The sequence below is a fragment of the Lepisosteus oculatus genome, chromosome 29 (assembly GCF_040954835.1).
Source record: "Lepisosteus oculatus isolate fLepOcu1 chromosome 29, fLepOcu1.hap2, whole genome shotgun sequence".
Taxonomy (NCBI): Eukaryota; Metazoa; Chordata; class Actinopteri; order Semionotiformes; family Lepisosteidae; genus Lepisosteus; species Lepisosteus oculatus.
Genome location: NC_090724.1, coordinates 7,354,403 through 7,381,625, shown reverse-complemented (window position 1 = coordinate 7,381,625; position 27,223 = coordinate 7,354,403). Strand labels below are relative to the sequence as shown.

The following is a 27,223-nucleotide window of genomic DNA, read 5'->3' as shown; positions in this document are numbered from 1 at the left end:
TTTGGGGGGAGTTCAGAGGTCTTCGGCAACTCACCTGGGCAACTGTCCGGCGGCGATTTTGAGTCCCAGGACTTGTCCAGGTGTTTCTAGTAATGTTAGTCTGCTGGTAATTCTGGTTTCTTAAAAAAAAAAAGACTTTTTTGCAACGAATCCGGGACTCAAGCCCAACAACTAGACCAGCGAAAGGGGGCTTGAACAGTTTTGGCTTGGCGTTTATTTAGCTGACCACAAAATTAGGGGTTGGACTGTCCACAATGTGGAGGTGTAGTACAGAGCCCTAACCGCATGGCCACTCGTTTCTATAGTAGTATCTCTAACATTGTCACACTGGGATGATAAGCAGCATGTGAGCCTTAAAGAAAACTAAAAAAAACTTTAACTCCAGAAACCTGCATTGCACCGAACAGCAGTATCTCAAGTTCTCTAGTTAGCAATGTCAGCAAATAGTCAGCATCTGCTGCTCACTGGAGCCCAGCAGGTGTGAGCCTGGTCAGTAGCTGGATGGGAGACTCCTGGGAAAGCTGAGGTAGGGGTGTAACCCCGGTGTCCTGGCCAAATTTCCCTTTGGCCCTTACCAGTCATGTCCTCCTAATAATCCCCATCTCTGAACTGGCTTCATCACTCTGCTCTCCTCCCCACTGAGAGCTGGTGTGTGGGGAGTGTACTGGCGCATCATCCAGGTGGGGCTGCACACTGGTGGGGGTGGGGGGGATCCCCATGACCTGTAAAGAGCTCTGAGTGGAGGGTCCAGAGTGGAGAGTTATTATTCTCTAGTTTCTCCTCCTTGCCGTTGGAATACGCCCCCCAGATGTTCACCCTCCACCCGAACCTCCAGACCTTCCGGCCTCTTCTGTCTTTTGCTCTCCCTCTTGCCCAGCACCCCTTTCCCTCTCGGTCCAGCTCCCTTGTCCCCCCGGAGAGAGGCTTCGCCACGAGGGGCTCCTGTCTTCCTGCACAGCTGCTCAGATCGGTGAGCCCCTGACACAGCTCCCTGCTCTTCCCTCTTCTCTCAGTAGGCGGAGGGTCCTGGCGGGCTGTGGGAAAAGCTCTCCTCATCTGGTCCAGCTCTGAAGCTGTTGGGAGCTGGAATGAACATGTCCGATGTTATCTCGTGAGCTAGCTCCCGGCCAAACAGACCTCAGCACTCCCGAAACAGCGATCACTTATCACTCGACCCCAGCTGCTGCCCCTGTCGCTCTGTAGTGTAGCGGAAGAGCACTCTCCTCGTTTTAAACAAGAACAAGACACGAGCTGCTCAGGCCTGTGAGCAGGAGGAACACTTGAGCTGAAACGCAAATGCAGGCAACGTCTGACCCTTTAAATCAGTGGTTTCTTAATGTGGGGGCGGGGGGGCACACAATCTTCTTTCTGGGGGTAGAAGGTAAATCGTAGAAAACACAAATTGAGCCCAGGCGCTCTGAGATCAACTGCGTTGTTTCATCAAGCTAGGTGCTTAAGGTCAACAGGTGGGGAACCGCCGATTGAAATCAACAGGCCGTAAGGCGTTGTTTTGGTTTTTTCCACCAGCTCGCCTCAATAAGGGCAGCGTTATAGAGGTGGGAGGTCGGATTTAATATCCCAGCTGACTTTTCCGCGGCTGGCAAATCGTTTTCCACGACGGAGGGAGAGTTTTTCCGACGTGACCCCACAGCAAAGCGTGCTCGCGTGCTCGTTCAGGGAGGGGAGGCGCCGAAGCGGAGGAAAATGAGCAAGGCTGCGCTACATGTGACGGGCGCGGGGGGGGGGGTCTGCCTCCCCACGCAGGTCGGTTCAGGGTCAGGAATAGGCAGCCGTTATTTATCCTGGGAATGAGCTGCGGTTACATGGAAGGACAGCCTGTCACCGGCCCCCGGGCTGCAGACTTTAACGCACTGGCTTCCTCACGCTGCAGAGCGCCCCCTGCTGTAGCGTGCCAGGGGGACGTCTGCGCAGCTCCTCGTGGCTTCTGAACGCACACCAGGCGTTCGAAGGGGCGCCTGCGTCCTCGCTGTGCGCACAGGGCAGGTCCTCCCGGGACACTCGAGCGACTGAGATCTGCGAGAGGCGAGAGTCGGCTCAGATGCGCCGGCCCTCCGAGATAAGCCGGCCGGGCACAAAACTTGCAACTTTTTTTTTTAGTGCCCTCCAGCAGAGCAGCTTAAAAAAATGGGCGTCTGTGATTGAGGTCTACCCTAGGAAGTTTAGGCTGGCTGGAAAGCGGATTTAAAAGTTTGATTTTAAATGTTAATAATAATAATTGCATACACTTGCATAGTGCTTTTCTAGACGCTCCACTCAAAGCGCTTTACAGGTCATGGGGATCCCCTCCACCACCACCAGTGTGCACCCCCACCTGGGTGATGCAACAGCAGCCAGAGTGCGCCAGTCTGCTCCCCACACACCAGCTATCACTAACAGAGTGATGAAGCCAGTTCAGAGATGGGGATTATTAGGAGGCCGTGATTGGTAAGGGCCAGGGGGAAATTTGGCCAGGATGCCAGGGTAACACTCTTTTTGAGAGATGCCCTGGGATTTTTAATGATCACCGAGAGTCAGGACTCAGGTTTTACGTTTCATCTGAAGGACGGCGCCTTTTTTACAGTACAGTGTCCCCATCGCTATACTGGAGCATTAGGTCCCACAGACTGCAGGGTGAGCGCCCCCTGCTGGTCCCACTAACACCTCTTCCAGCAGCAGCCTCAGCTTTCCCAGGAGTCTCCCATCCAGGTACTGGCCAGGCCCACACCTGCTGGGCTCCAGTGGGGCTGCCGGCTGGGAGCTGCAGGGTGAGATGGCTGCTGGCTTGCAGTGCTGTCAGAACAAACTCGTCTGTGGTTGTATTTTCTGTCTGGACAGTCTTCACCTCGCGTGCGCCACAGAATCTAAAATGTAACGGCCCCGTCTTCTCCTTTAATGACTCCAGGTTCCCCTCAGGCCGGCAGCGGCCGGTGGTGGTCACCTTGTGCGGCCGAGAGGGCTTTTCTGATGCGTCGCCAACGCCGGCCTTGAGATCAGTGGGCTGGTCCATAGGCTTCCCCCCTGGTTAGCTTGATCTTTTCGGCCCGCTTCGGAAAAACACCCTTCCGTGAATCCGCTGCTCGCTGGCGGAGGGGGCGGGGAGCAGACCTGTTCTGTGGTTTGAATTGTAAAAGAGGCCAGCTCTGTGCTTTTGCATGAAGGGGAGCTGAGTTCAGTGCTAAGCCCTTGATGTCTGGAGATTCCAGGACATCAAACTTCCACTCCGGATGATTATCCACGGCTCCCGCCCCGCCCCCCCCCGCTGTCGGCTCTCTCTGCGGCTCCGTCCGGTCATGTCCTGAAGGAGTCGAGTTTCTTGTTCCACAGACTGCAGCACCACTGACCTGCGGCCTGGGGTATCCCCTTCCCTTCCCCTGCAGCCTCCTGGCAGCTGTGTCAACACGGGCAGCCTCCCTCCCTTACACAAACAATGGGAAAGCCATTGTCCCTGCTCCCAGCACACCGCTCCCAGCCAAGACCGCCGCCGGCCTGCCCACCAGGCAGGGCTCCCCTCTGTGGCTCCTCGCTGGGCCGGAGAGCTCGGGCCACATCGGAGACGGCACCGCGGCCGCCCCCTCTTTCTCCCCCTGCCCGGGACCGCTGGGGCGCTTGGCATCGTGCCCTGCTGGGGATCGCGGTGTCGGCGAGGGGTGACTGTGTCCCGGGATTAGCACGTCGCTGGTGGCTGTCGTCTTCGTAGACTGCGGAGGGGGGGCTCCGAAGCGCCCTGCTAGGTGGGATTTAGGGAATCGTGTGGCTGGGGGGGGGGCGCAGGGCCAGCGACATGTCATGGTGCCCTCTGCTGGGAAGGAGATGGCTGGAGCAGGAATCCTGCGCTTCCTAGTCAGGAAAAAATAGAGGAATTAAGGGTGTATTGGAAGACTTTTTCCCTTTAGTTTCAACTTTTATTTAAAAAAAATGTACATTTTTACCTCCGAGTTTCCCACTTGCATCGACGCATCGAAGCACAGAGGGCAAGAGCATAGAGATGCTTTCTGGTTTAATCACGGCACAGCACACATCTTGCAGGTAGAGATCACGCTGGCTTCGAAAGTGCTTCTGTAGCGGAGCTCCATCTAAAACGATCATCGGTAATAGATCTTCTTTTTTACTTCATAACCGAAGTAACGCCACTCACAGCAGCAGCCTCCAATCCCAGTACAGACCCCTCCCAGCCAAGCTCGGACTCTGAGATCAAGAAAATCAGAAAATGAGGCCGACAGTGGTGGGCATGCTGTGCACTAGTGACTAGCAAGTAGGATCTTCTTTTACAAATCCAGCTGAATAGGAAATGATTCTATTGGATTTAGTCAATGTTCTAAATGTAAAAATCTGAAAAGGGAAAGGAGAGAAACCACTCGTATTTTTTTTCCTCTCCCAGTTCCAGGGTTAGAAAGTCTGTTCGAATAACAGCCCCCCCCCCCCCCCCCCACCCCCACCCTTCCCCCTCCTCCATGAATGCAAATCTTCCTGGGCCTGTTCTTGTACTTGCTTCAGAAAGAAAGCAGATCTTTGCTGGATTTAAGCTGCTTCCCGCCTCACGCCTGAGCTTTCTCCAGGCTGGGCTGATGAAGAGAACGATCTGTTGATTTCGGACGGTGATGTGGCTTTCCCGCACCGGGAGAGGCAGAGCATCGGCGCAGGGCCTTGTCTTAATAAAATCGCCTGCTGTTTTGTTTACCCCCTTGAAACTCATTTTCATGTGTTTTGAATTCTGTTGAAGGGTGTATGCACGACTGTACTGACCACCTCCCCTTACTGGAACAGTAGCCACACCTGTCAGTTTCTTCTAACCTTTCAGCGAAACTAACCTGTTTCCCTCCCGGTAACGAAACCCTGAAGTGTCTTCGCTTCCTCGATACTGCAGTTTCACCGAATAAATGCTCTTTGTCTCTCTCTTTCCTCTTCAGAACAGTGGGACCTGTCTATACTTTGACAGAAAAGATCGGTTCATAGGCAAAAAAAACACCCTTTTTTTTTTGCTTCTTGCTGGTGTGCAATCTGTGTGTAATGGTTAAAAGTTGAACAGTTTTGAAGTGAGTTGTGCACTCTGTGGCATTTGGGATTAAGGTTACTTCATGCTGTATTCAGAACCTGTCTGAGTTTCCTGTGGTGTTAAGTCAACCAAGAGTCCAATTGATGGAATACCAGTCCATTCTAACACCTGAAATTTCTGCTTGCCGCCTGTTGTGGTTAAAACGCAAGCAAACAAGATTTTGAGGACATTTGTGTGCAAACTAACCTTTAGAAGACTTATTCTTGCCTGCACCAAAATCACTGGGCTGATGAAGATCTTTCTAGTTAAAGTATTTATGTTGATTCCTTTTTATTTGCATGAGGTCTGACATGCTGTACTGTTTTTGGTTTTGTCTCGTTCTTTATTTTAAATGTATCATAATGCAAAGAGCTGTGTGATTTGGCTACGGTACCCCAGCCGGTTTAGAAACTCAATAACCTCAGATATTTGAGAACGCAAAACATTAATGGAGCCGCAAAAGAGCAAGCAGTCACTCTGGCTTGCGATCGGGGGACGTGTTGGCCATTTGGCGCTTTGGTGAGCGGCAGGCCGGTCCTTTAATAGCTGTGTGGATAAGCTTCGGGCCAAAATGATGGAGTGCAAGACGCTCCCCCCACTCCTTGCTGGGCAAAAGCCGGACCGAAAACTTCCACGGTTCCTTCGCGCCAGAGCTGTGACCCACGATCCGGAGAAGCTACGCTTCCTCTTGGGCGCGAGAGAGGCGGATGCACGCGCCAGGCACGCAGATGAACATTGAGCGCGCAAACATCGGCTCTGAGCATTGCAGAGCTGGTGGCTGTCCTCTCTGACCTGCAGACAAGCAAAAATTGCTCCCAGTTGGAAGGGACAGAGCCTATTCCATTTTAATTTTTTGGGGAAAGCCTGCATCTCGTGCTCTGGCAAGCGATACCGCACTATTGAAGCAAGAACAGCTGACTGCAGGGCCTTAGACTCGATACACATCTGCACTATTCACTTTTTGCATGGTCTGTGATGGGTTTTTTCTCACTACTACATGTTTACTGGACAAGATATTATTGTTCCTGTTATTATTTATTATGTTTGTGATGTGCTGCCTACACGGAGTGGTGCTGCCTGTTGTACTGTGTATGTCCCAAGAGATCAGCGTGACTAAGAATTCCAATATACATGTGCATATGGCAATACACTACTCTGCTACTCTACTCTTTTCACAAGCTACAAATGTGTGAGATGTGGCAATGCGTCCCTCTGTGCTGTCTCTCCTTGAAGGTTTTGGGTTGGGTGAAGAGCTCTCAACAGTACCTCAACTCCGTTTGGCACATATGAAGTTTAGGTTGAACACGTTGAAATTATATTTGTTTTATTTTGTGCCCGCTCCCCCAGAGGTATCTAAAGCATTTTTCCCCATGAAGGTTCTGATTAAACACCAACCTGTCGCTGTGAAGTCCTGTTGTATCTTTACCTTTCATGAAAGATTTTGTTCATTAGAGCAGTGGCAATTTTGCTTCTATTTTCCGAATAGCAGACCTTTTCGTGACTTAAACGTTCTCAAATTAAATGATTTTCTCAATGGCCCGCAGTAGCAGAAGCAGCTTTTATCAAGAATTTAACCGAGATGATAGAATAGTTCTTTTCTTGGAGGGGATTAGAATTAACCAGCTGCAGTAAACACTTTGCCATCAAAATATTGCCTCTTTTATGGTTGTTCCCCCCTGTGGGTCTGGTATTTCTGGTGTTGCTGTAAAGCTGTAGTCACTGCAGGAACGCTGTTCTGCAGCAATATTCAGCTCTGAAGCTGGTTCAGAATGTTCCTCATTCCACTTTTTTCACTTGCTCTGCACAGACAAGCCACCATTGTCTTCCTGTGGATGACAGGGCTCAGTGGCAGTGTTTACGAAAGCCCAGCGTATCTGATTAGCTTGCATTTGCTAGGCCTGCCTCTGTATATTTTTCTAGATAATGTTTACAGGGAGTTGCAAGAAGTTCAAACGTGCTGTGTGTGTGCCGCCACATAAACACCAGCCCTCTCGCCTTGGTTGTGCGCACATTTTTTCTTGACAAGAACCCAAACACTAATTACTGTTTGCAGCAAACGTGGCCTGAAAAGAGAGAAAAAGGTCCCGCGTTGGAAATTTCTTGCTGTTAAGCTCTCCGGAGCCCAGATGTTTTTGGGGTGCTTGAATGAACCCTTTTATTGGAACAGGATTTGCAAATGTCAAGCTTCTCAATCTGGAGAGCACGCGGGGTTAAGGCAGAACCACCGAAGGGCAGGCATCAGCCTGCTCAGCTCTAATCAACACCAGCCAGTGAATGAAACAGGGGTTACGAGCTCAGTTCCTGGAGGGCCTAGTGTCTCCAGCTCTTTGTTTGAGGTCTGGTAGTCTAATTATTTAATTGCTTAATCGCAATTCTGTAAAAGACCTTAAGAATAACCCTGTTTATGTCAAAGTCAGAAAATACTCAGCTTTAAAATATTCGACTTCTCATTTTGGAACAAAACCAAGAAGACACTAGGAATTCCCAGGATCTGATCTTGATATCTCTGGTTTATAGATTTTGGTTCTGCTTAAGTTCAATGCAATGCGATTTTGTTGAACACCTGGAGACTACGTAGGGCGCTGTATATTCATGGTCTTTGTAGGACTTTTGCGGCAAGTGTCGAGACGGACTCACAGGTGCACGATATTGGCCAAAGCGCATGTTAGTGTATCCTGGGAATGGGGTCAGGATTATTCTGCACTTTTCCGTACCTTTTGTCTTTTAAAAGAACAGTAACTAACTGGGTAATCAGTGTTGTAAAACTATACATTGATCACAAATACAGTGATTGATACATTGCTCTGAAGTCAGGTAAGGAAGAAACGAGGTGGGTGCTTAAAGTTTGAATGACAGGCCCGGCCGGAACCTGATTTAATCTTGATTCGTACTTGTTTTATTTTCCACCCTCCTAAGAAACGCCGACGTGTCCCGGCAACCTGCCCTCCTGCAGAAGCCTTCGTCCATCCATTGACTGGTTGCACGGCTCCACGGAGCACCAGAGGGGAGAAGGAGGGCGTAGCTGCAGACTGGTCGTCCCATCTGGTCCACCCGGGCTGCGTCTCCACCAGATTGGACGCAGCAGCTGAGAAGGGTCCGTCTCACAGATCAGCCCCGGCGAGCAGGCGAGAGAGCAGCGCGTCTCGCTGCCAGGCTGCCGGAGGAGCCGCCTGCTGCCAGCATGGTGGGGGGACCCCCAGCCGGCTTCGTCTCAGCCTGCTGCCCGCAGCGGCGCCATGCCGGTCAGCTGCTGGCGGCCCCCGGGGTTCGTCCTGCTGGTGCTGGGGGTCAGAGCTGGTCTCAGGTCTCTCTGGCCTCTGACAACGGGTTTAAAACAGCGAACAACAGGACCAACGTGCTCTGGTAATTGCAATTGAAGGCTCTCCTCCGTTTTTAAACGGGCTGGCAGCCCTTAAACACACAGTGCTGGTGTCGGCTGAAGGGGAGGGACCAGCACAGGGTGAAACGTGGCATTGCAGTGTCGAGTCCGATTCGTCTCCTGTTTTTCCACTTCTTTCTCTATCCTGTTTTATTGGCCTGACATGTTACACGGGTCTATATCCAGTGGCTTATGTGCTCAATAGCTCATGCCTCTCTCCTCCTCCTTCCTGACTCCTCCCTGAGCTAAGCCACTGTCCCTTACCCTTCTGGATCCTGGATTCACCACACGTGCCTTTGTGCCGATGTCCTCACTAGGGCCTTCCAGTTTTCCCGGGTCTGTGGGATTCCCAGGAAAACTCCCCAGCGCAGAAGCCCTCTAGAGTCAGGTCAGGGCTCATGCCTATGATTTGCCATGTGTTGAGGCCCAGGTGACTGAGATAAGTGTGTTTATTGTGAATCACGATGTTTGCATTAGAACATATTCTAGGGCACTTTTAAAACTTGCGTGTGAGAGGCGGCCATTAAGCTCATTTAACTGCTTTGGTTGTTTGTGGCTAAGCTGGGCGCATAGCTCCAGTACTGCAGGACCAGAATGTGTCTGGTTTTGTTTCTGTTTGAGCTTTATGGCCTATTAAAGAAAGTCACGATTTCCTGAACTGGACAAGTTGAAAGCCTTTCCCTGCTCTTGAGAGGCTGGCTATTTTTAAAGCACTGTTATCAGAACTGTTGGACAGCAGCCCTTGACCCCTCTGAGGTCAGTGATTCGGGGATTTCACAATGCCGTTTTTTTTAAGGCAGCCAGGACGTCATCTTTAAGGTCGCAAAGCTTGTCAGGCGAGGTGAAACATGGGCTCACAGGCCGTTTATACTCTGTTAGCGGTTGTTCATTTGAACAGAAATACATTCAAGCCCCTTAAATCAAAACCAAATGATAGACAAAAAATATCGGAGAAAGTCATGCTTCCATTAGGAATGTTCCATAAATCTGAGCCGTCAGTCAGGAAGATGAAAGCCCTGATATTAGGATGTGACTCACAAACGCAAAGCTTCATATTAACTCACAAAAACAAGACAAAGATAGCTTTTTTTTAAAAAAAGTAGTTTTGACAGATTTTGGCGCAGCTCTGTTCCTAACACAATAGCTGCCTAACCAGATGGGATTAGTTAATGTGATTGTTGGCTTCATTGTATTGAGATGGGATAAAAACACCACTGTAAGTAAGTAAAATCCCCTTTTCAGGCAAAAGTACTTATCCCGGTTCTTGTGTTGTGAGATTTAAACAGGAGCGATCGGCGACGCACGCGTGTAATTTTGGTGACAAGAACTGAAAGAGACATAAGCACACGTTGCAGAAGAGAAACCTGGCAAGGGGAGACTTTTTCCTGAAAGGAACGCTTGGCAGCCTTGCTCTGGAAGCACCAGGAAATTCTTCCGAACTCCCAGCGTAAGGGAGGGCGGTCACGTGTAGCAGGAGGTCTTCAGCCTCGGGCTGGTTCACTGTTCCCCAGCGCAGGAGAGGAGGGCTACGACACAGGTCAGCGGCTCTTTTCCTCCGCTGTGTACTATGGCATTTTACATGAGCGGGCCTCCGTGTGCTGCCTACATCACCGTACTAATAAGTCCTTACAATTATATAGCGCTTTTCAATAATGGGGATCCCCTCCACCACCACCTGTGTGTACCCCCACCTGGATGATGCGCCAGTCTGCTCCCCACACAGCAGCTCTCAGTGGGGAGGAGAGCAGAGTGATGAAGCCAGTTCAGAGATGGGGATTATTAGGAGGCCATGATGGGTAAAGGCCAGGGGGAAATTTGGCCAGGACACCGGGGTAACACCCCTACTCTTTTCGAGAAACACCCTGCGAGTCAGGACCTCGGTTTTAAGTCTCATCCAAACAGCGCCTTTTTACAGTATGATGATTGCTTACACTTATATAGCGCTTTTCTGGACCCTCCACTCAAACCGCTTTACAGGTAATGGGGATCCCCTCCACCACCACCAGTGTGTACCCCCACCTGGGTGATGCGACGGCAGCCATAGTGCGCCAGATCGCTCCCCACACATCAGCTCTCAGTGGGGGGGAGAGCAGAGTAATGAAGCCAATTCATAGATGCGATTAATAGGAGGCCATGATTGGTAAGGGCCAAGGGGAAATTTGGCCAGGATGCTGGGGTTACACCCCTACTCTTATCGAGAAACACCCTGGGATTTTTAATGACCACAGTGAGTCAGGACCTCGGTTTTACGTCTCATCCGAAGGACGGCGCCTGTTTACAGTATAGTGTCCCCGTCACTATACTGGGGCATTAGGACCCACACAGACCGCAGGGTGAGCGCCCCCTGCTGGTCCCACTAACACCTCTTCCAGCAGCAACCTTAGTTTTTCCCAGGAGGTCTCCCCTCTAGGTACTGACCAGGCTCACACCTGCTGGGCTTCAGTGGGCTGCCAGTTGTGCGTTGCTGGGTGATATGGCTGCTATATAGTGTCCCCGTCACTGGACTGGGGCATTAGGACCCACACAGACCGCAGGATGAGAGCGCCCCCTACTGGTCTCACTAGCACCTTTTCCAGCAGCAACCTTAGTAGCCAGGTGTCCTCTCATCCAGGCACTGAGATCGAGTGGCCTGTCCGCATGGAGTTTGTTCCCACTGCCTTCACAAGGGTCCTTTTGGTCCTTAGTCCCGTGAGCGCCCCCCTGAGGTCGTAATCAAGTATGGGATGGACAGAAAGAGACGCTGGGTAACTCATAGCCTTGATCCTCTTTCTGTCTGGGCATGCAGAGCTCCCAGTGCCTGTACCATTCAGTAGCATTCAGCATCAAAACATATGGGGTCTGCCCCTCTGACTCCCCACTCTAATCCCTTCCCTTCTTGGTCCGATGTCGGCAGGGCGGAGTTATTGAAGGGGGGTGCCGGCTGTGTTGGGGGTACCGGTCTGCCCCGGCGTGTGTGAGCAGCCCTAGGGCACTGTGCCACTTCCTCTGCAAGCTTCTGGAGGAGCAAACTCATACCAGGTCCCGGTTACACAGCCAGCAGTGTGTGGGCTCAGCAAGATGAAAACAGGAGCTTTCACTAACCACATCGGGCATGTGTGGGCTCGGTATCTCCCTGGGCTGCAACCAGAAACCGACGTCGTGTTGCTCGCTGGCACCCGGGTCACCCCAGCTCTCGTCCAGCTGCTCGCTGCTACCCAGAGTTCCCTTGGCGGGGCGAGCTACGGGGCTGGACAAGTCAAGGGGGTGAACTGCTGCACGCCGAGGAAAACCAACCGTCGGCCCCACCTTCCGAACGTTTGATCTGATATGGGATTTTCACGGGGACCGCCCTGCGCGATCCTGAGCCAAACACAGACACACACTGCAGACTAGGCACGGCGCAGGAGGGGTTAAAGCTCTCCTCTCGTCGTTCCCATTGAAATGGGTTTTGTCCCCCCCCTGCGCTCAGTCTTGCATGTGTCTCTGCTCCTAGAGGCACAGGGCCCAGACTCTTGGCTTCATTTCGCGAGTCCGCTGAGTGTAGGAGGGGAGGAATGTGTGCCCAGATAAAAGAAAGTGAAAGAAAAACAGAACGGAGAAGGGGGGTGGGCAGAGAGAGAGAGGGCAAGGGAATAAAAGGACACCTGAAAGAGGAAACTACAGGAAAAGGGAGAGCGAGGAAATAAAGAAAGAGGGGGGGTGTAGTGTTAGTAATGGGGGGCACGGGCGGGGGAGGGGGGGGATCTGGGTTAAAAAAAAGGAGAGGAATCCGTGGAAAAAGGAGGAGGAGGAGGAGAGGGAGAGAGAACAGACAGAGCGAGAGACGGAGGGTGACAGACAAAAGAAAGAGAAGCCACATGAAATGCAGCCCACTCAGAGCCTAATAATCCGCATTAAGCAGACGCCTAATGGCTTTCGCAGGTCTCGCTGTGAAGAACATCTATTCCTATCACAATGCTGCCTCCGCACCTCGCGGCGACAGGGACCTGCCTGGCTGGGTTAGAGAGGCACGGGGCGGCGGGGGGGGACAGCAGGAGCTCACACAGGCCTTTAACCGCAGTCCTGCTGCCGTTTTTTGGGGGTAAGCCTGAGCACGCACATACCAACGCGCTCCAGTGACCCCTGGGCGGGGAGAAACCCCGGGCCGGCAGCTCTCTGGGGTTCGGATTCTGAGCTGCTCGCTCGGATCACGGGTCAGAAGCTAATTCTGCTGCCCCCTCCCTGCCCTGGCAAAGGGAAGGTGTCGGCCTCCGAGTGGGGGAAGAAGAGAGCAGGGGGGGTTTTCCTAAGGCGCAAAACGGTGATGGTTACTCGCTAGGCACAGGACAGAGCTGTCAGGTGCGTCAGGTTACCTGAAGAGATGCCGATGGGCTACTTTTCACTTCCAAGACTGCCAGGTGCTAACCCCCCTCCCCACTGCGCTGGCTGAATAAATGCCCTGTGTTTCTGTGCAGGCTTAGTTTCCTCAGCTCTGTTTTGAGAAATGTGTGGAACAGGATGCATAAAGCGGACTACATGCAGTGACTTAGACATACAAGGTGCGTACAAGACACAGCTCTATCAGCGCAGGTGTGTCATTTTCAAAATGTTCCTCTCGGCGCTCCGGGTTATGTCTGAGTTGGCCTGCCGAGATCTCCATGCTCACGGTCTGCCTCTGTCTTTGTCTCTTTCGTTTTCCTCTCCTCTCCCTCTCTGTCCATCCCCCGCCTCCTCCCCTCCTTTTCGTCCTTTCAAAACTGAACAGGCACGTCTATCGCTGTCACCGCGGTGTCCGGCCGCTGGAAATCCGGGCGGAATGCAAGCCGAATCCTTATCCTGCCGCGCGAGAGGCCGGGAAGCCCAGCAGCCAAGCATTAGGAAGAGGAGGACAGCACATGAGGCGACCATGTGTGTTGACACGTATGCTTCCTCTGAGGAATCTCCTGTAATGGGATCCATAAGCTAGATGGATTTGGCCTGAAAAGACTTAAGGTTGGCTTTTAAAAAGTCATTACGGGTCAGGACATACGGGGGCATCGTTTAGCACCATCGTAAAGCACCAGCCAAAAAAGCAAGTGCAAAAAAAGATTGTGCCAGACGTTACTGCCCAGTATATTTGGTCTAAAGGACACAGACTGAGTCTGGGCAAAGTGCCCTTCTCATTTTTTTAATAAGCACCACTGAGTCACTTCGCATACTGTTGAAGAGGCACTGCAGTTTGTGGTGGCCCACTTTTTAGTGCTGATCTGTAACATGCATCTACTGTGCCAGGAGCATTAATAGTCCTCATTGTTGATTCAGTATCCTAGTAAAGGAGGAGCCTGACACAGGCCTAACGGTGCACAGCTCTTTTAGCTCTTTTAAGCCATCTGCTGCAAACAAGCTGTATTCCCAGCTGCACTATAGAGGGTATCAGAGAGGCATTGAGGGTAGTGTGAGAGCATATGGATGAAAAGCGAAATAATAAAGTAACAGATAGGCTCAAAATGCTATTGACTCACAAAAGCTGCAAAATTAACTCCACGCGAGGCCAACGGTATGAACTCTGACCTCATAGGTAGGCGGTCACATTCAATCTCTCTCGGCCAGCTCAGCTTTATTGACTTTCACCTCTGACCCCGAGCAAAACCCACACAGGACCTTTGTCCCAGCCCCGATCAATGGCTTCAGACTGATATCCTCATGCGATGACCCCCGAGGAATATGAACAAATGACCACAGAGCACAAGGGCTACTGTCTGATTTAATGAATTAAACATGATGGGGTTGGGGGTGGGGGTCAGCATGGGACACAGTTCAATAGCTTCTTCACCTCTCCAGTCCTGCATTCCACATCCAGCGTGTCCCGAAATCCCCATGGGTGAAGGATCACATCCTAGATGGCTCCTGGATTTTATTCCCCGAGCCGAACCAGGGGTCTCGAAAACAGACGAGTAAAATATGGAACACATTACGGCACACGGCGAAAGGATCCATCACCTGGCAGGTTTCTCACACGCACGCAGGCTTCACGGCCAGCTTGCACAAAGGCACGAGACGACACCCATCTGCCCCCGAATGCAGACGTCATTTTATAACCCAAAAATGAAAATGTCTGAGCCTGCAGAGAATTTGCGACTTTCGGTTTTGGTTACTGGGCCGTACTGATGCATCATATCTGATTTAAAAAAAACGCCCCAGTTTGGTTTCACACGGTAGCTGTACCCTGGCTTTCCTCCCAGCTGGTGTTGTGCGGATAAGGGTTGTAATTTTGGGGAATTCTCCTCTTTTGATTTCCCAATATGACACTTTTACAAAGCAGAAGCAGTGTCTGACACAATAGGGAGTGTGGTACCGGGCTAAGACACTGCGCTGAATTACTCACAAGTAGCGTCTGTTTTGATACTCAGCAAGAGTAAACGAACTCAGCGATACTGCAGGCCCCCAAGGTGTCTCTGTTACGTAACAGCTGTTCCAGTAGCACAGAAGTTTTCTTTGATGGATTACCTTTCTATCTAGATGAAAGACGTCCGCCACACTCTTTTTGTTTTGTTCTTCCTGCTCTGCAGCCACTGGCCACAAGCGACCTGCTTGACGTCATATCTGGCACGAGGGGAAGTCGGTTTCCTTGGCAACCAGGGACCCTGATCATGGGAAAACTGCAGCGGCGGCTCATCTGAAGCGCCCGAGTCAGGGAGCGGGGATCCTGTCTCCCTCCCGGAGCGGAGCTGAACAAAGCCAGGCGCTGCCGAGTCAGGCAGAAGGATCCCCCGTCTGATCGGATACCTGGCGCTGAGCTGGCGTCTCTCACACATAGGGGCCCCGCGGTGCTTCAGGTGTGCAGGGCGGGGCGTCTCTCACCGCTGGGGAGGGGGGGGGGGGCTCAACTACTGCGCAGCTCTGCGCTGGCGCTGCCTGAGCCGGGCTCCGGCTCTGAACGCTGCGTTCCGCCGCTGCCACCAACAGCCCCAGCAGCCCTGGGCTGAGCCTGCTCGTTCTCTGTCACAGAACGACCGCTGCCTCTCTGCCTCCAGACCCGCTGGGGTCCTTAATGTGCGCTCACTCTCCTTCTTCCTCTCCCCCCAGAAAAAGTAGGCAAACTCATTTCCATACAAATGGAGCGCGAGTCCAGAGACCCTATGGAATTTGCAAATGTTTCGGACTTTGCCTGGAAGCCTGCTGCTGTTATTCCTGTGCTCTACCTCCTCCTCCCTCCCCCTCTCCCCTGCCAGCATTCCTGGCTCTCCAAATAACCAGCAACTGCTGCACCAGCATAGTGGGCAATTGCTCTGCTAAACTGACAGCTTTGTTTCACCTGGGGGCGGTATGGTGGTGGTGGGGGGGTGGTCACTGGGGTCCTGGGTTTAAGCCCTTCTGTGTTGAATCTTCTAGGTGCTCTGGTTTGCTCCCACAAGCCCAGGACGTGCTGGCCCTGGATTGATCTAACCTGTCCCACTCTGGGTGTGAGCGCACCCTGCAGCTAAGTGCTGACTTGTGGCCCAGGCTTGTGTGATAGGCTCCAGGCTGCCAGAAATGTCTGATAACGCAGGGAGAGGTGCTTCACTGTGCAGGAAGCAGCACTGGGCTCCAGCTCAGTTATTTTTTTTTCTGCTAGTAACTGCACGAGTGGGTTAAGGGGAATATCCCAACCGCCACAATGACATTGGGGTACACGATCAGGACTGGCCTGGCACCCGCAGGTTTTAGGGATTTCAAATACTCTGTAATCAGACGATAGGTGGTTGGGAAACAGAGACAGAAGCGTAGCTCATCTCCAGTTGTCTTTGAGAGAGTACCTGTAGCTGCAGGAGCAGCAGTAGGTTATTCCAGCTCGATTCGTGTGTGATACCCAGGAGAGCACAAGAGCTGTTGCCCAGCCATGACAAACAGGCTGTAGGTCACAGCCTGCTGCAGGTAAATAGTGATGGTCCAACAGAAGCTAATCCTCCAGCCCTGTTCCCTGTCCCTGATGTCCTGGCGTTGTTACCAGAAGACCATCAGCTTAAGGGGGGCCGAAGCCAAAAGCACAAACAGGATTTTCTACAGACAGCCTGTGATAAGAAATGCATCGTGCATTAGTGGAGGAAAACCAGCTGACTGAGCAAGCTTTTTTTTCCGACAAGAAAGTAGGAGCAGCATAAAAATTGAATGAACGGATAAATGATTCAGTCTTCTTTCTTTTAGGAGGAAGTGGGTACAGCCTGCTGGGGGATGTTCTGCCTAGGAATCTGTGTTCTCTGTGTCGTCTTGCGTGTGTCAGGGAGAGGGGCAGGGAGGGAGGATGTCTGTGTGTGCGTGTGGACTTTGCTCCTTTGCGTGACTGGCTTACTCAGTCCCTCTCGTGAGAGGGCACAGCTAGTGCTGGTACAGTCACACTCCTTGGGGAGCCCTGAGAAAGTGGAGGAGAAAGGTGTCGTTCTCGTGCAGGGGTGTGTAGGAGTCACTGACTTCAGGCCTCAGACTTTAGGATGTACACTACCAGGCCTGACCTCGGCCCAGCAGCCTGAGGTGTTGCCAGTAGCTTAGTGCCAGTGTGGTTTAAATAAAGGCTCTGGGGCCTATAAATAACAACCGCTCCTCCATGCATTGTGAAAATCTCAGCTTGGCCTGCCCACAGAAAAATGCACTGTGATGTCTCTTCAGAAACAGAAATCCCACGATCCGATCCCTGTGTGGTTTTTCGCTGTGCTAGACTGGCCATGCCAGGAAATTTCAGCAGTCCCTCCTCCTACGTGGGGCACAGCGCCACGCTGTGAAAGAGCCCCTTGTGCCCTCTGCTTTGTCTCTCTGTTGCTCTGTTCGCGCCCGGCTTGATGTTCCCACTCCTGCCCGAACCCGGTGGTCACATGAAACGAGTAGCCCAGCCACAATCGTTTTATTCTGAATGAAGGGAACCAAGCTGCTGCCAGTGAAGCCCACTCGAGTGACGTGTTTGGCCATTCGGATATTCTGGAGGTCGATGCTAATCCGGTGTGAAATGTATTACTCCAGTCAGATACAGCAGCAGCAGACATTGTTAGTGTGGGGTATGACTTGGCAGTGCTCTCCTGGTGGTTATTTAAAGTTCGTGTCAGTTTTTTTATGAGTCCCTTTCAGCGGAGATGGAGGAGTTTTTGAAGGAATCGTCCTTGTGCACGAGAGAGACCACATTGTAAGAGAAGGAAAGGGTGCTTTTCCGAATAAAAGCTGCCTTTTGCACCCAGCAGCCATCTCACCCTGCAACTCTCAACTGGCAGCCCCACTGAAGCCCAGCAGGTGTGAGCCTGGTCAGTACCTGGATGGGAGACTCCTGGGAAAAACTAGGTTGCTGCCGGAAGAGGTGTTAGTGGGGCCAGCAGGGGGCGCTCACCCTGCGGTCTGTGTGGGTCCTAATGCCCCAGTATAGTGACGGGGACACTATACTGTAAACAGGTAAACATCCTTCGGATGAGACGTAAAACCGAGGTCCTGACTCTCTGTGGTCATTAAAAATCCCAGGGCTTTTCTCGAAAAGAGTAGGGGTGTAACCCCGGCGTCCTGGCCAAATTTCCCATTGGCCCTTACCAATCATGGCCTCCTAATAACCCCCCTCTCTGAACTGGCTTCATCCCTCTGCTCTCCTCCCCACTGAGAGCTGGTGTGTGAGGAGTGTACTAGTGCACTATGGCTGCCGTCGCATCATCCAGGTGGGGCTGCACACTGGTGGTGGTGGAGGGGATCCCCATGACCTGTAAAGCGCTTTGAGTGGAGGGTCCAGAAAAGTGCTATATAAGTGTAAGGGATTATTATTATTATTTTGGAAGCCACTGTAGCAGAACCTCTGTCTCTCGGTCTCTGTTTGGTGAGGAAAAGCTTTTCGGATTTAGCATGTCAGAACACAACGGCATGGGGCTCTCGCCATCAGCGCCAGGGGGCGCAGAGGGGTGCATGCTTTGAGGGGCGCCCTCCTGATACAGAGGAGACGGGGGGGGGGGGATGAGGAGTGATTGGGGTGAGACAGAGGAGAGAGTGGGTGCAGGGGAGGAGAACAGAAACGGGGTTGAAAGTGGCAGAGAGGGGGAAGGATATCCATTAAGCCGTCACGGCTCAGAGGTTTGCTTTTAAACCAGAGTTGAGGTAATACGAGGCAGCTCCCTGCTTCTGTTTTTTTTTTTGTCTTTGCTCCGTTTTTTTGTCTTCTTTCTCTTGGTTGAAATAAAGAGGCAGTCGGACGGAGGAGAGGGAGGTGTGAAAAGTGAAAGATGACAAATGGATGCTGTTCCCTGCCCACTCATGACACCCGCCCACCTGTCCTGCTGCGCATATACCCCCCACCCAGCACACACCAGCACCTCGGCTCGGTGCTGATCGCCTTTCTCTGCTGCCCGAGCAGGTGTGCCCAACCCCCCCCAGCTCTCTCTTCTCTGCCTCATGCCTTCTCGCCTGCCCACCTCTCGCATGAGGACTAACTGTGGGGCCCCTGCCCCCCCACCCAACCCCTCATTTATCACTTCCCACAGCTGTCTCCAGATGCCCCCTCCCTCCAGCGCCCGGCCTGCCCTCCTCCAGGTCTGGGAGCCCCCCCACGTCAGTCCGAACTCGCCCCGCCGTTCTGCGATCTGTTCTTTACTTCAGCCATCGGAGACGTTCTCCTTTCATCCTCCCCCGGCGTCGGGGGAAAAAAACAGCTAGTCGTAGATCTCCCCTCACCCCCAATCCCGATTCTGGATCCCAATCCCGGATTTCCTCCATCCAAACCCCCGTGCTCCCTGCCCAGATAGTGAGTGGGAACTCCAGCGAACCTGCCTGTGCCTGTGCTGGTTCTGATCCGGGGGCCAGGTTTGGCTGGTATGTGTGTCCCTGGCTCGGACCAGCTGGTTCTGGTTGACCTTGGGACCTGACGGGTAGAGATTGGCCCTGTACAATTTCTTGTATTAGGAATTTGTCTTTTCGCAGACCCCAGCTTGGAGAGAAGCTGGGGGTCAGAGCGCAGGGTCAGCCATTTATACAGCGCCCCTGGAGTAGCTGGGGTGAAGGGCCTTGCTCAGGGGCCCAGCGGAGTAGGATTCCTCTGCCGGCCGCGGGATTCGACCCGGCAACCTTCCAGTCACAGACGCAGATCCTGAGCCACAGAGCCACTGCTCCGCCCCGAGTGTGTCCTGATACTGTGACCTCGTATGGCTTTTAATGCTGGCTGGTGCAGAGGTTGGCATTGCTGTCTTGCAGTGCTGGGGCCCCGGGTTCACTTCTGGATGCCATCTGTGTGGAGTCTGCGCGTTCTCGGTTGGAGAATGAATTGGATGGCTTTCAGTTTTGGCCCCGACAAGGGAGGGCACTTCTGCAGTCGTCCCTGGATTGTCCCTTCACTGGATTGTGTTTTCTTCGAAAAAAGCACACAGATATGTGAGCTGTGCAAATATCTGAAATATATGAGTGGGTTCGTTAAAGACGGACTTCAGAGCAAGGGGGAAGGAGGGATGGGTGATTTGTTTCTGAAAAGGCAGTTGTTCTTATTCTAGCAAGTCGAATGAGGGAATCCCAGTTCTCTCCCCCCCCCGCCCCATTCCCTCCATTCCTGCATTCAGTGCCTTGGCAACATGAGTCAGCACCCCCTCCCACCACCACACACTCCCCCCCCCCGTAACGACACCTTTACCCCTGGGGCAGAGAGCTGGAGCCTGCTGATGTCACCCTCCTCCCCCACCAGGCGATAGCAGCTCCCTTCCTGCCTCTTTCTGAGAAAGAGCCGCTCTCTGTCGACTGGCACGCTCGAGACGAGAAAAACACACAGATCTGGGGGTGTTTTGCATAACATTTCACCTGTGGCCAGAGAGAGAGAGAACAGCATGAGCTCGAATCTGACAGCTGGTTACCAGACCCAGCGCAGGGGGGCCAGAGTTATCTAGGTCAGGGTGGTTTTCTGAGTGCAGCCTCCTTTATTTCGGAAAAAGGCCTCTTCTTCCTCCTTATTTTTGGCTGAATCCCAGCCGTCACCCCCCGGACCAGGGTCCGTCACCCCCACGCACGTGCATGTGGAACAGGAGCTGAAGCTTTTGCAGCTGGCTGAAAGACGGCGTCGGGCTCTGACCTGCCTGCACGGCCTTTGCAGTCAATGGGACGATGCAGCTCAAGAGACGCCGTGTGACTTTGTTGGCTTAGCGTGCAAAGCCCAGCTTGTAGGCACGTCTGCACACAAGGGAGAGTGCATGACTCCCCTTTTCTGTTGAACCATTCTCTCCCCCCAGGCCGAGAGGCACTGCTGTGCACTAATTAGGTGTTTCAGGCTCTTTGCTGTCTGGACGTGCTGGGTGATGGAATCTTGAAATAAGAACAAGTGCAGGAAAACAACACACAGAGCAAAGTGGAAGAACTGCTTGACGAGCAGTTCAGTCACATCAATCAAAGCTCCAGTATCTGCCATTGGAGGGAAGATCTGCAGGGGTTTGTTCCTGTTGCCTTTTTGTAGTTAAACAGTGGTTTTAGGGGTAAAACAAAAACACGGTTCATTTCTTGAGCATGCTCCACTGTCTGGAAAACACAGCATCCCCCAGACACATGATCACTTTTTCTGCTGGGTAAAAGGAGAAGGAGATTGGTGGGGGGGGAGGGGGAGGGGGTTGGCGCTAATTTAAAACTTGTGAATGCAGTACAGATGTGGGCTTAGAATTAGAGGCAGCGGGCCCAGGAGTTAATGAAATCAAGCAGGCTGTCTGTAGCTTGGTCTGTACCCCGTCAGAGCCAGACAACAGTGAAGACTGATGGGAGAAATGAAGAGAATTGAGGGCTCGGGATGAAAAGAGTGGAGCTTCGGACAGAAGCTAAGACCAGTTGAAAACCAGGAGGTTTCTGCCCAGGTCCTTAGCTTGTTAGTTGTTAATTGAGCTGAAGTTCTCAACCAGCAGCTTCTTAAGCAAAGCCAGCTTGCCACCTCAAACATGATGGCTGGGTAGCTCGTTCCACACTCCCACCACCTTTTGTGTAAAGAGGTGCCCCCCCCCCCCTCCTCTCGGTTTTATTTGCACTTCCCTGTAGTTCCCACTTTTGTCCTGGTTTCTGCATCCCTGTTGATTATGAATATTTGAACCAGGTGCCCCTGTAGTCTGCTCAAGACTGAAATGATTTAGTTCTTTCAGTCTGTTAGTCCAGGACAGGTCTTTAAGCCCTGGAATGTCTGGGCTCTCTTCTTTAGATTGAGCAGCACGAATGTTTTTGTACCGGGGTGGCTAAAGCTGCACACAATGTTCTCACTGGGGTTTCGCTAGTGTGTTGTACAATTTTAGCCTCGGCCGCTAGGAACTGGGAGCGACAGGGAGAGGCGAAGGGAAGAGGAGAACGAGCTGCCCATGGCAGGAGGGGGGTAGGGAAGCAGGAGAAAGTGGGGTTGGGATGCAGGATGTAGGGGTTTTTCCCCGCATGAATCCATGCAGGAATAACACAAAGCACACACTCTCCCGTGTGCGCGTACACTCTCCCGTGTGCGCGTGCACTCTCCCGTGTGCGCGTGCACGCTCGCTCGCTCCCTTGGGGACACAAACACGGGTGTAGCAGGGGACTGGATTGGGCAGCACGTCGTGCCGTTTCCACGGCAGCCAATGGGGGTGTTATTGTTTAGGATGGGCATGCTGGGAGTTCTTGGCGGACAGCAGTATAATCAAACCCACACCCAAAAACCCACACGGCGCAGCCACCCCCACCCTCACACCGGCTCCCCCACACACACACACACACCCCCACTCTCACACCGGTTCCCCCCCCCACACACACACCGCCGCAGGCCGGCGACCCCGCCGTCCCCCCCCATTTCGGCACCGGACCCAAAAAAGAAACAATCCGCCCGCGGGTTATGTATCCGTGAAAACCGGTCATTAACGCCGGGCCGGAGCTGCCAGCCGGCGCTGGAGTCCAGCTGCTGCTCGCCTCTCCCGCCCACGGCCTGCCTGGGCCGCCCGTCTTGATCTCGCACCGGCCCACCACGGACCTCCACGCTGGCCGCCCGCTCGTGGGACCCGAGACCAGAGGAAGACCAGCAGCGCCTTCTGCCCTCCAACAGCCCCCCCGACCTTCAGCCTGCACACAATCTAAGCCACAGCTCCTGTGATGGGGGGGTGGGGGGGCAGAGAGAGAGCACGAGAGCAGGCCGGTGACTAACGGCAAGAAAGGTCTCAGCCGTGAGTCACTCTCACGCTTTGCTTTCTTTGTGCTCCTGCAGGAACCCCGAGAGAGAGAGGAGCCAAAAAAAAAAACGGACCACAACTTTCACTGCTCTCTCCCACTCTCGTCTCTCGGGCTGCTCTTTCGCGACTTCTCTTGTGCTTCTTTCCTGCCTTCGCCGAAGTCCTCATCCTCCCTGCTTTCGTTTTTTGTTCTTCTGAAAGAGGGCCCGGCCTTCCTGCTCTCTCCTGGTCCCGGCCGCCGGAAGGGCAGGGGTTACAAGGGGAGTCTGAATTTGCGGTCAGGTCTGACCTTCCTTTATGGGCCTGCTGTCTTGAAAATGGCCGCCCCCCTCCCCCAAAAAACACCAGGCTTGTCCACAGTCTGCAGCAGCTCCCTGCCCTGGAAATGCAAAGCACCTGTGCACTCTTCTGTGTCTCTTCCCACAGCCGGGTGTTTCATCAGCCCTGTCGAAGGCCGGCAGTGCACTCTTTCACAGGGATGAGGTCCGTACACCTGCTTCCATTCTCCCTCCGGTGCATTACCCCCCTCTCCAGCCACACACACACACACCTGCCTCCATCTTCCTCCCGACCTCTTCTCCCCCCGCCCACCTCTTTCTCCCCTCCGTCCCTCTTTCCCGGCTGGGCCTCCCCCCCACCTCCTCCTCCTCCTCCTCCTCTCTCCGGCTCCCCCCTGGGGCCCTGGATGCCTCCCGCATTCCTTCGTGGTGACTCTTGGTGTTTACGCTGACATCCTCTTTCAGCAGGGGCAGACAGCCGCGAGCAAGAGAGAGAGAGAGAGTTCGTTAACCCCAGGAACAGAGAGAGTGTCTTTCTTTTCGCCATGTGGAGCTGTCTGCCTAAGCTATGGGCTTGCACTCCCCGGTAGCTTTTTTTTCCCTAAGAGCAGCTCCGCGCCCCAATACGGGGCGGTGACAAAAGCTGAGGAATGAACACAGGAGCAGAGGAATTAACACACAGCTCTTACAGCTGAGAGTGAGATAGAAGACCCAGCTGAACCTCTAGTAAACACAGCAAAGTTTTATAACATTTCATCCTAAAGCAGTTTCTCTTTTAGGGCTACAGGGTCATCCTCCACTTGAAATGCAGCCTCCCCTCTCTGGCCCAGTATTGAATGTCTCTCATCTCTTTAATGACCAGGCTCAGGCTTGCTCAGCTTCTGGGCCAGCATCGCCTGGCTCGACCAACCTTTCCGAAAAAGTGGATTTGCAAAAGGCCTTCGGTGTGTCGTAAAGAGACCGCGGGTGTTGAAAGAATCTGACGCATTCTTGGGCAGTTAAGGTGAGGTCAGCTTTCTGACCTCCCTCTGAATCATTCTTATTGTGCCAGCTTTCCGGAAATGACCCATTGTGAAATCAGACCTGCCCTGTTGTTGGGGCTATCTTGTGTAATGCTACAGTGCTTGGCAATGAGCTTCTCCTCTGTGCGCCTACAGATTCGAGCTCAGGGGTGTCTGAGAAGATGGGAAGACTGCTCAGTCGGGACCCAGGGCTCTCGTCTCTGACCCCAGACTTTGAAAACCTGCTGAACTCTGAATCCTGAGGTGGGGATGTCGTGTCTCCTGGACTCCAGTCATTCTGCAAGCCCTAGCTGTGGCCTACCCTCTTCTGCTCTCATGGTCGCAGAGACAGAAATCAGAAAACCAGAATGGGTCACTGAGATTGAGAGTGAAAGAAAAGAAAAGCCAAATAAACGCCTGAGCAGCTCTTTCACTTTTCGCTGACAGAGATGAACTCAGGCGGCTGGGGCCGGCAGGCTGGTCATTGCATCACACAATATGAAGACCGACAGAGGAAAGACGAAGAGAGAGGGATAGATAAAGACAGGCTCTATTAACTACACCCCTATCAAGAAGGTCATCTTTTTCCTCTGCGTGTCACCTGTACGTTACCTACAAGGAGACAGTCAGCACATTCAAATGTCATCCGCTGCCTTCCTCCTTTGTCAACCTCTTGCATAATTTTCTTGCTGTGGAAATCAGTTGTACAGAATACAGTGTTCAGAACCTCGTGTTTCCTAGTACGAGCTCTTGTGCAATTCCACCCCCTCCGCCCCTATAAGAAACCGTCCTGCTTATGATACAGCTACCGTGACATATGGCTGTTCCTGAGTAGTTTGCATTTTTAAAACTCCTTCCAAATTAATCAGCCCTGCGTCGTTTTGCCGAACAGGAGATTTTTGTGAGCTAGGTGTAGTTTTCCCCAACACGCTCTCCACCTCCTCCTTGTGAATTTGGCAGTGCTGAAGGCAGCAGTGTGGGGTACTGACTGGGAGAATGAGAGTTCGAATCCCGAGTGCAGCAGTGCTGTTGTACTCTTAATCAAGGTATACTGCAGTCCTCTGCCTGCTCCGATGCAGATACAACTGTTGATCTGACTTATAAATGGAAGGGGGTAAAGTTTCTTGTAATTCTGGAAGTGTAATAAGAGTAATTAGTGCAATTATAAGAATATATGTTTCTGGGGCTTGAGGTTTTTAATGTTTATTTCTAATCACGTGACTTCCTGTGAAACGTACTTTTGAGCTGATTCAGGCTGCTAGTTAAGAAGACAAGAATTGGGTAATTATGAAACAAGGTTGTTTCCTTTGAAGTTCTTGGCTGCACTCTGCACAGGTTGTCTCCTGTGTTGGTTGGTGGCAGGCTTGAGCCAATGGATACTACATCCTCAGCTTGTTCGTCTCATTCCTCTAGGAACCCCATTTGCTCTCCAGACTGTCTTTGCCTTTCGGGTTGCTCTAAACACTAATATTACTAATGTTACAGTGGAAAAAGCCATCTGCTTTCACACTGCCTGGAACCCCAAACTGCAGCCTTTTGAAATTTTAATGGTTTGTAAAACCCAGCTGCTTTTTCTAATTCGAGGACATTGATCTCTTAGAAGCAGAAAAGACAGTTTAGAGGGTGCCTGAAAACAAACCCCAGAAAATTAGAAACATATGTTTAGAACATCCTAAAATCGTGTAGTCTTTAAACTTAGTACATTGTAGCAAAACAGGGTAAAACACGGGTGAATTTCCCAGGTGTGGGGTCGTCTTTAGGAGAAGCACATTCTTCGGATTCTCATGGGGAAATCGCTGAATTGACGGCACATGGAGACTCCAGCTCCCTGTGAAAACAGTCCCTGGGGCAGGGAAAGAGGTTGCCTTTTCACTGACCCTCATGGTTGAGTAAGACTGAGTATTTCTAAGACAACTGGCAGATAAAGGTTTTTGTTAGGCACAATAAATCCCCTTGTAGTGGGATAATGTTGGTCGTTTTCCGGGTCGGGACGCCAGTCAGTAAGAAGACCGTTATTGAGTGCACCTGGCCAACCGGGAAAGAGCAAACTGCATTCCTCGCTCTCGTCTCCTCCTCCTGTTATGCTCTTGCCCTCACGCGTAGCTCTCATTGCCTGAACGCAGGGAGGGGACAGCACACGGCCCCCTGCGATACTGCAGACGCAGAAAGGCTCTGCAGCAGGTGACAGTGCTGCTTTATCTCTTTATCTTGCAGCGAAGCGAGCCCAGTGCTGGTGCAGGGACTGCGCGCGGCGATCCTCCATCACGATGCGCCCCCCCACCCCCCCCGCACGCTGCAGGAGCCAGCTGGGGGTTAACTGCCTCTCTCATTCCTGCTTGGGGGGGGGGACGGAGACCAGCAGAAGCAGCTTTTAACAAGGTATGATCTCAGGGCGCTGGAATCAGGAGAGCCACTGGTGTTTACGCTGCTGAGCCTCTGCACCCACACCCAAACACCCACACGCCAACGCACCCACGTGACACCTCCCCCCCGCTCCCTGGGGGGGGGGTGTGGGGAGGTCACAGGAAACATTTCGACATCTTCAGTCTTTGCCTGACAGGGCAACATCCATGAGCCAGCCTAAGCATTGACTTCCATTGCTCTTGTCCCATTTGCTATACGTCGTAGTTAATCATCTGGGGTTCTAGCTGGATTAAAGAAGGCCGAGTCCTCCACTGGGAGCCTGTGGTGGGAATCAATTCACCTGAGAGTTTCCGTCTGTCAGTGGCCACCTCTGCCCAAATTAAACATGCACACAGCCGGCAAGTGCATCAGCTGAGAGAAAATCCTTATCCAGGGTAAGGAGCTGCTGCAAGCAGGCTCGGGGCTGGGAATTCTGACAGGAGACGGAACAACAGGACACTTGCACTTTGCATACCGGCATACATTTCGGCATCTTCAGTTAGACCACAATAGCAGAGCACCGGAGAGCGTGATGCTGGACACAGGGCGCAAAAGGCCAGCGCCAGACTCGGGTCCCTGCTGACGTCTTTCCTACTCTTTACACGCTCGCCTCGATTCGAAGCCTTTCACTTGATCAGCACTCTCCTATGCAAATGGAGCAACGCTTGTGCTCGAAACACGAAGCTTGGGGAAATGAGAAAGAAGAGCGCTTGTCGATGGCACAGCCTTTAGGTTAGCCTGCCGTTATGAGTCACAGCTAGGGAGAGAAAAAAAAAAGAGATGTGTTTAGGCCACTCTGGGTTTTCTGTTCTGAGTACAGTGATTAAAGTCAGTTCAGCTATCTCCTTCTTTCTCATCTTTTGATTATGAGTAAAGGTGTCCCGTAACAAGTTAGGAGAATACTGTATAGGCCAAATGTAGGCCAAAGGAAAAAAACAGCTGTCCCTGATTGATGTTGAGGGCCCTGTTCACAGAAGGAGCTGTTGTGTGGTGAAATCCAGGGTTCCACTGAAGTCAGCCTGGCTGATGTCATTCACTTGAACAGCCTAACCACTGTACCG

At 52.4% G+C, this 27,223-nt stretch overlaps 1 long non-coding RNA gene across 2 annotated transcripts in view; it reads left to right on the top strand.

Annotated features, from left to right (window-relative positions):
- The window catches only part of LOC107079695 (uncharacterized), a 35,141-nt gene extending 8,248 nt beyond the window's left edge, over positions 1-26,893 (top strand). For both annotated transcript variants that reach the window (XR_011184030.1, XR_011184029.1), the window contains 4 exons: positions 7,949-8,395; positions 13,135-13,277; positions 14,918-15,184; positions 25,974-26,893. This is a non-coding gene — a long non-coding RNA (uncharacterized lncRNA). The remainder of the gene's footprint in view (positions 1-7,948; positions 8,396-13,134; positions 13,278-14,917; positions 15,185-25,973) is intronic.
- Positions 26,894-27,223: the final 330 nt, after the last annotated feature.